Here is a 12,645-nt window from a genome sequence, read left to right as displayed (position 1 = left end):
GTGGCCGGTCAAATTTCAAAAATAAGTAAAAACGGAGAACTTGGTCTTTAAAAGTTGAGTTGATAGAAGTATTTTTGAATTAGAGCATATTTTATTCATCTGAAAACTAAATAAATCCATCAACTACAGTCTCATGACTTGACGGAGGCAGGAGAATAAAAGGAATTTCCTCTGCCACAAAATCATGATTTCGCCTAAAAATTAGGGTTTACGTTCCGATGTCATGACCTTGTTTTTTTTTTAACACAGGCATAAAAGAAAAAACTACTTTTAACACATTGTTCTCAAGAGTTGAGTAGATTAATAAACGTAGGGAAACTTACTTGTACGATTTGTGTCTTTTGTACCTTCTTGGACCGGGTCACTCCTGGATTTATATCCTGACACTTTCATCTGGTTAAAAAAGGAAAAACACAATTAGTGACTGATTCAGAAAACACTATTTTTCTTTGGGTGGGATGATAACCTTAACTACAATGGCTCTAATTTCTATTAATATCTATATTAGTAATACAGTGCAAGAGACATGGAAGCAAATGCTGCAACATCAATGTAATGCACTAGATGGCGCCACCACCTCCATGAGATGCAGCTGAAATGACTTCTTTTTGCTACAAATCTATGTGAGATTTAATTTGAAGCATGTGTAGTTAATCTATCATTTGTGGGTCTAATTGAGGATGTAGATCAGGGGTTTTAGGGTTACCTCTGCAATAACACACCTGCTGGAGCAGAGGAACGACTAAAATGTGCTGGATACCCTGATGAAGATGTAGGAAACCGAGAGCGATTTACACTAATTATTCATTCAACCAAATGTGTTTTGAACATTTTTCCTAAGTCTTATTATTTCTCTGTTTTTATTTCATAAAAACTTAATTAAATCAAGAAAAAAAAGGAGTGCACATTTTAGTTTTGGGTGTTTTTCTGCACCACATCAGTAAGGGTACATAAATATTTATGGAAACCTGGAGAGCTTGTTATTTTAGAAATTAAATGCATGTTTCACAAAAATCCGGACTAATCTAATATAGACTCAAACATGTGCCTTGATTAGGTACACCACATTGTTAATCATGGCAGAAACTTGATGCGGTGAGCAGGAGCGCCTCCAGAATATTTTGATTGGGGTGGCCAAATGGGGTCAAAAAATTTTTGGGGTGGCACACCAAATTGGTCCTTGTGGTAACTCTGTGAGAGTTTAGCCTGTAGCGATGTATTGCATTGCTCCTTTATTAATTTTTATTGAATAAGCAGTACATATCCAAAACATTTAACTTAAATTTTACAAAGAAACAGTTCAGAAAAATACATTTCAGTTATTCCTAATTTTATGTAAAAAAATTTTTTATGTTTGTTCCCCTATGTTGCTGTGTTCACAAAAAAATATGGAGATAAAAACTTTTTTAAATCGTGAGCAGCGGAAACATATGTATTTTTTTTAAATTCTGATTATTTCTTTACTTATTCATTATTTAATTTTTATTTTGTTTTACAATTATGTCTTGAATAAACAAGATCAATATATGGTTTGACTGAACATTAATAGGATTTATTAACACTGACTTTTCCTGGGGGGGCCAGCACTTTTCTAGGGGTGGCCATGGCCACCCCTTGGGGTCACCCTTGGCGGTGAGATGACTTTCTGAATTTCAAACTGAGCATCAGAATGGAGAAGAGGAAGTTAGGGACTGTAAATGTGGTGGACCTGCTGAACTACTGGGTCAGAGGTTAGAGGAAAATGGTCTAGAGTATAGAAAGACAATTGTAACTGGTTCCAACCCACAACATCTCGCTCCAGCAGCAGGAGAACACACCGGGTCAGGTAAGAACAGGCTATTCTGGTGTATTTTACACCTGGTAATCCCCTCAGACAAAGGCAGGTTCACCCCAAGCACAAGGTCAGTGATGTGGTGCATGCGGTCCGGAGCAGAGAGGAGTGCTCAGATCTCTACATCAGAGAAACTAGACAGCAGCTATGCTAAAGGAGAGTCAATGCTCAAGACTCTGGTCCATCTACACCTAAAGGTCAAAGGTAACTCATTTTAAGTCGATAATGTAACATTTTTAGGGTTAGGGGTGCAAGGTCTTGGCAAAGACGTGCAGAATTTTTTAACTATAATTCAAAAGTGACAGAGACCGCAAGCTTGTAATTGGTCAGGATGCCGTTTCCTTTGTTTGTCAACAGTTTGTCAGCAGTGCTACCATTACCCCCCCCCCCCCCCCCCCCCCGAAATAATAAAGTCCAGTGGTAGACAAGGAGTGGTTTGAAGAAAGTTCATGGAAAAAAGTTTAGACGATAGAAACGTTTATCCACCCGTGACTGAAGGAGAACAAAATATGCAGCAAACTTTCTATGACATTATTATGGAAATGACGAGAAATGTGAGTTTAGAGATGGAGAACGGCGGAAAGTGTTTTCATGTTAAAATGTGTTTGAAATGAATCAACACAATATAAGTAAACCGTTCGGACCAGAGACATGATTGTAATGGTGCCAGAATAGTCCCAGAAAAGTGCGGCACCCTCTGTTGTCCTTGTCATGTCATTTTATCTGACGCTTTGCAACACTCCACAGGCAACGGAGAAGTCCGAAAGGAGTCAGTCTTTGTCAATTTCCAGACTTCTCCATTTGTTGTTTCCAAATCTATCCTAAACAGCCAGGTTAGAGGACGATGTCTCCTTTTGTTAAAAATAGGGAATTCCGATATTGGCATTAAAATGTAATATCATCAATTATCAGTATTAGTTTTTTTTATGATTTTAATACCAAAACTTATATTACCATACACATATTATATTTGAAACTCTTCAGCTACTTCTCCTCTCTCTCCAAATGTAAAAACGTAACAGATTTGAGGTATGGGTCATGAGTTATTTGTGTTTGTTTGGTACAGCTAGCCTAACTTAAATTGAAGTTGTCGTATTTCGTCTAGAATACGTTTAAAGTTTAAGTATGCATGATGGGAGAAATGTAAAATTATGTAGATTTTATTTCTTAGTGAGAAGGGACCTCCCATTTCTATTGGCATCGAAAAGAGTTCAACTATATTGAATAATGGTTAAAAAGTTGAAATCAAACATCACTCTAATTTCCCTCTGGGGTTAATAAAGTATCTTTGATTTGATTGATTTGACTAGTTAATAAAACTACACCGTTTTAAAAGTCCCCATTATTTAAGCCAAACTCACAATAAAAGTCAGTTATTCTCCACTGTTTTGTTCCTACAGAACAGAGTGTGGCAAAAGCTCCAGGTGGATAAACACAACATGACAGCAGCGCTCAGGCCTCATTACAGAGGACCTGCGTCAAAACCGCCATTTTCCACACGGTTTATTTATTTGAGGTGGAGCTTTACCGGTCCTTGTTGGGATAACTAAAGCAACCCTCACATTTCTTCTGGTTTCTATAAAGGATTTAAGACATTCCACCTAGGAAACACCCATAAACGTTTAAAAATGCCCTGCCCCGCAGAACCTCTGAAGACAGAACATATTGATCATGTCATTTTATCTGACTCTTTGTTGTTGGAATGATTTATTAAAACGTCTGATAGTGTTTTCAACTGATGTAACCCAAACTGCTCAGAAAATGTTCAATATATGAAGCAGTTTGATGGTGGTGATGCTTTTTTCTAAAACAAAACTATTTTCATAATCAGATTTCTCTTAAAATGCATTTAAGGTTGTTAAATTAGCAGCATCCAGCCAGCAGGAGGAGATGTTTGTTCATTTACTCGACTCTCACTAAACTGTAATGTAATAACTATGTAATAACACCAGATGGTGCCAGATGTCCTCCCATTTATTTCTGTGCAGCAGCTGGTTTATCCTTCAAATAAATAAAGTTTAGATATTTAAATATATTAATAAAAGCTTATTTCCCTTTAGTTTTACTTTAAATAAAAAGTGTGAAACTCAAATAAATAAACCAAATTAATCCAAGGCTCAATTATTTGAATGAAATAAAGTGTAGTAATGATATGTGCGCAGGTATAAAAGGGTTGATGTTGACTAGGAGTCATTGAGGTAGAGCTTGATGACACTTTACATACATTTATATACTTTACATGCATTTTATGTGAGTTTGGAGCTGTTATTTCATCGCACTGCCAGGAAGCAGACTGAAACTGAGTATTTTTTTCTTTAGAAGAGATTAGATAATTAGTGTCCGCCCATAAATTAGCTTTTGTTCCATTTAAATATCACCTTCCCTTCAAAGTTTGAATTCCTGCTCTCTGCAGCGACGACTGCGAGGAACAGGGAGCTCGATGTGTGAGTCAAGGTGGGACAAGCTGGAGCTGCCGGCTCTACGGCAAGAGATAATGATGCAGAGACGTTCGTGTGTGTGTGTGTGTGTGTGCGTGCGTGCGTGCGTGTGTGTGTGTAGGATAATTTAAATAAAGAAAAAGGCAGAAATCATATTTTGTCTTAAAGGAAGAAAACGGAGTCGTCTGATCTAAAATGTATTTAAATGTGTTAAAAAATTCGAATGAGAATTATTAACTTTGAAATCTTAATATTTGTTGCAAACATTTCAAAACGCATTCAGAATTTCTAGAATAATAATGTAAGCATTATAAATAAAAATATAAATGCTTAAAATAATCAGACTTTCTCAGAAAAATTCTTCTACTTTGATCAATTATTTTCTTGACTTTTCGTCCGTCCAGCCTTCCTTTCGTGACCGACGGTTTCTCCAACTTTTCCCGCTTTTTAACGGCTCTGGAACCAACCTGGGATTAGGCTCGATTACACACGCGCCCCTCCGGGACTCTTTATTTCAATGAATTAGTGGAGCGGATGAACAGAACTGCTACAGAACGGTATTTTGTTCCAGCCACATAAATTATGCATCGTCTGCAGAAATCAACAAGCCTTGATCCTCTTCTTTTAGGGTTTTGATTCAGAGAGAGAGAAATGGTTAATTGCCAGGCTTGTCACATATAATCTGGACTGTGTTTGATACACAACAAGGATGCAGTCTATATGTTTGTTATTTATTCATGTAGCCGTGGAGTCGCTGCGTGGGGATGAAACGCAGACCCAGATAAAATCTTTTTATGATTGTTTATGTTCTACAACGGCAGCAATCGCTGGATTCATGGTAAAAAAAGGGGGGAAAATGAGGGGATGTGCAACATTTAACACTATATTCTTATTTTTGTGAATTTTATTGATTTTTCTGGGAGAAAAATTGTTGGAAAAGTCCTAAAAAGGAACCACTGAATCCTAAATAAAATCAGAGGATCGTACGCCGAACTGCAGCCTGAAATAAACATTTAACAAGTTTGTCTTTAAGTGAAAAAAGGATTCAGCTGAACCAAACCTGTTTCTTCTAATAGAAGAGCTAAATTTAATCGTTTCTCATTTCTAAGTTATTGTTGAAAGCACACAATCCGATTGGCTGAAATGAACCCAAAGGATTACAAAGTACAGCGAATCAGAGGGCTTGAAATATTTCAAAAATACATAAAGCAGTAATGAACGTTTCCTCACCTAAAGGTGGATTACAGAATGGGATTATGGGTAATTTGGAAACAGCTCCACTGGTTAAACTGAATTAAATATCAAACAAAAGGTTGATACGCCTTTTAAAACACGGTGAGCTAATTCTGTAGCAGCCATTAAAACTAATAATGAGCCCCTCGAAAGGCTTCATGCGTTTTAAAATGTTGACTAAAAGCAAACTAATTGTTTCATAGAAAGCTTTTTCACGACAACAGTTTTTATATTGCAATTTTTTTTCATAACACGTCCTTGATCACAGCTGCTTCACTCCTCACCAGCAGAAGTACGGATAATTGCTCAGCCAGGGTTGCAGCGGGCAATCGATTAGCACGCCATGTCCTACAGCAGGAGGCTACCATGTTGGATTAAACACCGGCCGAACAAGGGGGGGGGGGGGGGGGGGGATCAATAGTAGTTATTAGGGGTGAGTTGTGTCTGACGACGTGTGTGTGTGTGTGTGTGTGTGTGTGGAGGAGGTAGGGGACTGCAGAGTCACTTTACATGGTGTGTCCCGGGCCGTTAGCTTGGTGGCGCCTGTGCGTATTGACCTGGACCGGAAGCTCGGCTAAAGATCGGAAGAAAATGTGTCACTGTAGTTCTCCGAACTTATGGTTCTTTCCCAAAATAGACACACACGAAACGATGTAGATGGCTGCAATGAATTCAAAAAGGTTTGTTTGCGGCACATCAGGGTTTAGGGTTAAACGAGAAAAATAAGTGATGGCAAAACGTGTCTTGGCCAGATTTCACCACACTCCTCAGTGATGGAGTGGATATGATGAAACCAGACCTCGTTAAGTTTTACACGCCTTCAGTTTTCACATACGTAGCTGAAGGACCACAAGTTAGTAGCAGAGACACGTTTATAATCCGTACCAATCTTACAATATTGTATGAAATTGCACATCATGGCTCTGATTCCTTTTTTTTTTTTTTTTTTTTTGTTTTGTTTTGCTTTGGCTTTAATTGTATAGAGACGCCTGCTTTCGTCGTAGAAAATCTGGTCCTGAATATTTCTGGATTGTAGGCAGTGTCGGCCATGTTGTGTCTAGTTCTCTTTCATATGTTCACGCAGCTGCTTCAAGTGAAACATTTGGTTCCTTTAATAAACCTCTTCTTGTGAAATCTTATGGGAGAAAAATTTCTTTTCAACTTTTATTTTTATCTTTAGCTGATTATGATGTCCACTCAGAAGAATAGAGCTAATATGATGAGGCTTCTTTCATCTTCCTGCCGTTGATTAAAGTTAAAAGATTATTTTCAGAATGAAGCAAGTAAAGATTATTTATATAGCACTTATCACAAAAAGAAAAATCTCAAAGTGATGCACAAAGATCAACTAAACAAATGATAAAGTCATAAAATGATCATAAAAAGCAAACGGTGGTAGGTGCTCGGAAATGGCCTGGTAGAGTCACTGAGTCAGACTTGTTAACTTACAAAGAAAACGATCTTTTATAAAGCGCCTCTCAAAATAAAAATCACGAGGCGCTTCACAAAAAAAGTATAAAAAAGATTTCTACAAAAATGACAGCAAATATGTTAAAAATAAGAGAAAAAATATGGAAATTGTGATAAAAAGAGCAGCGTAGAAAGAGCAGAATAAGGGGAGGGTGGTGATGAAGGCCACGCAAAAGCCAGATGCTGATTGGCTGGAAGTCAGCGGTAAATGATTTCGGCCAACGTCACCAAACAACTTTTTGTAAAATTGGAGCACATCCACCCGTGGTCGGCCAGTCCAGTGGAACTGCGCCCAATGTTGACGCGTTATTGCAGAACCACATCAGTCAACACAACCCTACAACATCCAAAACCTTAAGGACCTCCGGCCAGATCTCATCTACCCCCAGAGCCTTAGCACCAACCCGAACACCTCGGACCTGCTTCCTCACTGTAAGACGTGCCGGTGAGAATGAGGAGGTCTTCGAAGTACTCGGCCCACTGATCCACAACGCCCCAGTAAAGGTCAGCAGCACACTGTCCCCAATATGAACAGTGTTGGAAGCGCACTGCTTTCCCATCCTGAGGTGTCGGATGGTGGACAAGAACCTCCTCGAAGCCATATGGAAGCCTTGCTCCATGGTCTCACCAGACTCCTCCCACGCCCAGGCTTTTGTCTCTGTGACCACCCGGGCCACATTCTGCTTGGCCTGCCGGTACCCATCAGCTTCCTCCAGAGTCCCACAGGCCAAAAAAAAACCAGATGGGACTCTTTCTTCAGCTTGACGGCATCCCAACTATTGGTGTCCACCAGTGAGTTTGGGGATTGCCACCATGACAGGCACAGACAACCCTGTGGCCACAGCTTTGGTTGGCCACCTCAACAATGGAAGCACGAAACACGGACCACTAACTAAATGTCCCCCGCCTTCCCTAGAACATTGTGGAGGGGGAACTGAAATGTCCTCCGACAGGAGACTCTGCCAGACCTTCCCTCACCATACGTTTGGGCCAGCCAGGTCTGACCGGCATCGTCCCCCACCATCGAAGCCAACTTATCACTAGGTAGTGGTCAGTTGACAGCTCCACCCCTCTCTTCACATGAATGTCCTCAGATGAGACGACAACAACGTCGCGGCCTAAGATATCCTGGTGCCAAGAGCTCATTGTCATGATGTGGAGGGAAGGTGAGGGAGGAAGAGCGGATCCTTCAGGCAGGTAAATCAACCCAGGCCAGACAGCGGCAGACATTTGGTTCCTCTTTAATGGTCAGGAGTGCAGACACGACAGGGTAGACAGATGTGAACATTAACTGACATGTAACGAGTACGAACCGACAAAACCACAAGCAACACACACTGGGTTGGGTAATCAGGTAACAAGAGGCAGGTGGACACGAGGAAAAACTCAATAATGTGACACTGACATGGACACCTTTATGTCTGAACATGGTGATCCTTATGGACAATCCATGACAAACACAGAAGTCTAACAACAAAACACAGCTCAAATTCAGGACACACCTCTCCAGGTCCCACTGTCGTTGCCCAAGTGAGCGTTAAAGTCCCCCAGCAGAACGAGGGAATCATCGGAGGAAGCACTTTCCAGCACCTCCTCCAAGGGTGGGTAGTCTGAACTGTAGTTTGGTGCACAAGCACAGACAACAGTCTGTGGGCCCCTCCCTTTTTATTTATGAACCATCATTTTGTAAGGAAGCAAACGGATCAGAATCATGTTAATAGTACACATTTATTTCAAATCTGCCATGTTACTCATTTGCACTTTCCCACAGCAGGGAATGCATATCTAAGAAGGCGTGCTCTTTTTGGCACAACACCTGTTCAAACGCACGCCACCAAATAAATAATCATTCACCAGCCGACTTTGGTATTTTCTCTGCCACGGCCCCCTCCCAAAAGTTTGCCATAACTCCCAAAGAGAAAACATGGCTTTCTGTCCAAAGACGAACAAGAGCCATGTTTTGTATTTGTTAAATGTCAACTTTACTCATATTTTAACGCATTTGCAGTGGTCTGTAGTAGGAATGAATGCCCAGAAAGCTTCAGATGAAGGATTTGGAGTCTTATTTCCTGATTTTTAGACATTTAACCTCTAGTTAGCTAACAGCAGTGTGACTCTGTTTGCTCAGCAATGCTGGTCTGTGTGCTATGAAGAAAACACCAGTTCTAAATCATCTCTAAAACAGCATCCTTGTAATAAATAAGTAATAAAGACCCCAGAGTTGATGAATCTGAAGCAAATGCTTTTAACTCAAAGCACAAAAGCAGAATTTCCCCCCACTGATTATGCTTCAGTAGGAGAAGTTGTCTCAGCTCCAGAAAGTCGCTAAAAACTAAGAATATAAAAGAATCGGAGTCAGTTAGAAGCTGCAAAGGTAATCTGTCAGGCACGTCTGGTTAGCAGCAATTAACATAAAAGTGAATGCCTGCTGAGTGGGACCAGATCAGGAGCAGAGTGACATTTATGGTCTGGCGTGTGCGAGGAAGGTCTCCCACGGCTCCGGTGTTTTCAACACAAAAGTCACAAGCTGCCGCTGCTGCAGCCTGTCAAAATGTTGTGTCACTTCAGGAAGTAGACACAGCCAGGAAGCACTATTCAAGTGTTTCTAGAGAAATAAATAGTTTATTAACACATATTTAGTTGTATTATAGTTTGTTATCTGACATTAGTTTTTAAACCATTTTATTTAACATGCTTTGTTACGACTACACTCAGTTCATGTCTGATAAAATGCAACAAATCTTTACATTTTGATCGCACAAGACTTTTTTCTTCTCCTATTATCTCAAAATAGTTTTTGTTAGTTATAATGCTGATTTGACACATTTATGGAAAGAAATTTCCATTTTTATGGCATGTGAACCGAGGGAAACTCCACCTGCCTTAAAGCTGATTTCCGGAGTTTCCCCCTTTCACAAATTATTTATGATTTGTCAGAAATCCGTAAAAGTGAATGTCTCATCATGTACTGTGATATAATTTAAGCAATATGTCGTCATTTATTTATTTATTTGCAAAGCTCGGCCCCTGCCCCGCAGAGCTCCGCGCAATAGGAAACTGAGCGCCGACCAGAACTAACCAATAGCGTTAGACTACCGCTTACCTGCTTCAACTTTAAAGAATACCTCGGCTGATGGAGAGTTGATGAACTTTTCACGGACAAGTAAGTCTCTAAAATATAAATATATGAGAACACAACATGACATGAGAATAAAACTCTTAAAACAACGTGTTTCAGCTGTTTGTCGGCTAGAAGGACATAAGTAAACAAGAAACGTGAAGTCGCCATCTTAAAATTTATTATGTGAAGTGCCTTGAGACGACTCTTGTCGTGATTTGGCGCTATATAAATAAACTTAAATTGAATTGAAAAATAAACAGAGCAACTGAGTTTTTGTGTGATATGCCTTTCAGCCACTAGATGGTGCCATCGGATAATAGAAATACTCCGGAAAGAAGCTTTAAGTGACACAACCTGCAGTTCCCCTCTTATCCGCTAGGGGCTGACTCCAGAAAAAGAGCAAGTTCCCATTGACCCCCATGTAAAAAATGTCAACTTCACAGCAGAAATAAACATGTTTACAGCCTGGTTAAAAATAGCTTCTATAGGTCGACTCTCCAGAAGGGGAGCGGGAGCTACAGCCGTTCTTCTTGATAACGTCAAACTACAGGGATCGCAGTAAAGATGTCAGAGTAAAATGACTAACTTTTCAAGGGGGTAAACTTAAAATACCATAAATTTGAATTATTTAAGTAATTGAAAAAGTGGTAAAAAACAGTAAAATAAAAAAGTACAGGAGTGGAGCCCTGGGGGACCCCAGAGGAAGGGAAGCTAGTAGATGAAGAAGAGACACGTTATGATAGTTATAGGGATGGGTACCTTTGACGTTTGAATCGATTCGGTACTAATTCCCGGTACCTAGGAATCGATACCGGTACTTAACGGTACCAATTTTCGATACTTTTGAGTGTTTATTATTTTAATTCTCTTTTATAATTAAATATATATTTTTCTCAATATATAACAATATTTGATAAATATCACGATAAATAGAATTCAACTGTTTGTATTTTAACATCGTCCTTGTAGTTTTATAAGCTGATAATTAAACTGAAGCAAACATCTTTACTGTGAACTAAATTTACTGTGTATCTTCATTCCTTTTGCCGTCTTTTTTCATTTGATTTTTCCTACTGGGAAGTTAGAATTTCTGAGGAGAAAGCGAACGCACCATTAGCTGATAACAACGGTGGCAATGGAAGCTAACATATCAAAGCTAACGTTATCTTAAACAGTTTAACTGCTGGAGCAGATTAAAACGATGATGCCTCACACTTAGATCGTTGTCACTGGTTTCGTCTTCACCCGTCACATTTAGTAAAGTGAAGCCAAACTTTAGAGCGCGTTCATGTTCTTCTGGTCGGAAATTCGGAGTTCCGAGGAGAAAGCGAACACACTATTAGCGAAACGGAAGCTAACATATCAAGCTAACGTTATCTTAAACTTTTTATTTACCTACCCGAGCAGATTAAGATGAGGATGTCTCACTTAGATCGTTGTCGCTGGTTTCATTATCACCCAGTTACCCATCACATTTAGTGAAGTGGACCCAAGCTTTAGCGTGCATTCTTTCTACCATGCTGCTCTGTTTACAACTGGCTCGCAGCGACCGACGACATAACGCTCTTGCGCATGCGCAGTTGTCTAGGCAAGTTCTCGTTATGATGGACGGGTACCGAAACGAGGCACCGTTTGAAATGACGTGAATCGGTGCTCGGTCTGTACTATGGAATTCGGTCGGTACCTTAAAAAGTACCGAATTCGGTACCCATCCCAAGATAGTTATGAACAGTAACCATTAATGAATCTGAAGCAGCAACAAAAACAAAATTTCAAAGGTCAACTTCACTGGAAAACATTTTTCATTGATTATTTCCGATTATGGTCAGTCACCATGAGTTTTATATGCACACTGAACATGAAAATAGTGTCCTACGCCTATCTCCTGCATTAGCTTCTGATAGAAAACAGACGGTGAAACTCTAGGATTTGAAAATCCTGACAGATCTACATCACACCGTCACTTAACAGTCATGGACTCACCCATCTTGACTCGTGACGGGGAAGGCTGCTGCTGTTTTAGCGTCCAGGAAACAGCAGAGAGCATTTAAACTATCAGAAGCTCTCCGTTAGCATTAGCAATTCCACAACATGGCAGAACTCCTTCTGGCTTGTGCTCTTTGTGGAGATAAAACATCAACATTCGAAAGTAAATACAGTCAGTTGTAGAGTCATGGTGCTGTTAGCCAATCACAGACGAAGACTCCAAATCCTGCTGTCTTTTGCTCTCCTCTGCTCTAGCCAACTTCTATTTCCTGAATATCAGTAAATAAGAACCAAATACGACTGACGCTCTCCCCTGATATGGCTCAATTTTCCATGTTTAAACAAGTGCACCGGGCCTTTTTTCCCTCCAGAGAACGACCTACAAGGAATTCATTCCCATTAGACACCCCTGCAAATGTATTGAATATCTGAGTAAAGTTGACCTTTAGGGATTACAGTTACATGTTTAATTAAGACAATGAAAAAGTGAATTTTCAGGCATAACTTGTATGAAAATGTACTTTTGGTGGCTTTTCATGACAATTTGACGAAAGATTAACAACAAG

The sequence above is a fragment of the Nothobranchius furzeri genome, chromosome 19, assembly GCF_043380555.1.
Source record: "Nothobranchius furzeri strain GRZ-AD chromosome 19, NfurGRZ-RIMD1, whole genome shotgun sequence".
Classification (NCBI taxonomy): domain Eukaryota; kingdom Metazoa; phylum Chordata; class Actinopteri; order Cyprinodontiformes; family Nothobranchiidae; genus Nothobranchius; species Nothobranchius furzeri.
The sequence above is the reverse complement of the archived record's forward strand: the minus strand, read 5'-3'. Positions refer to the sequence as shown.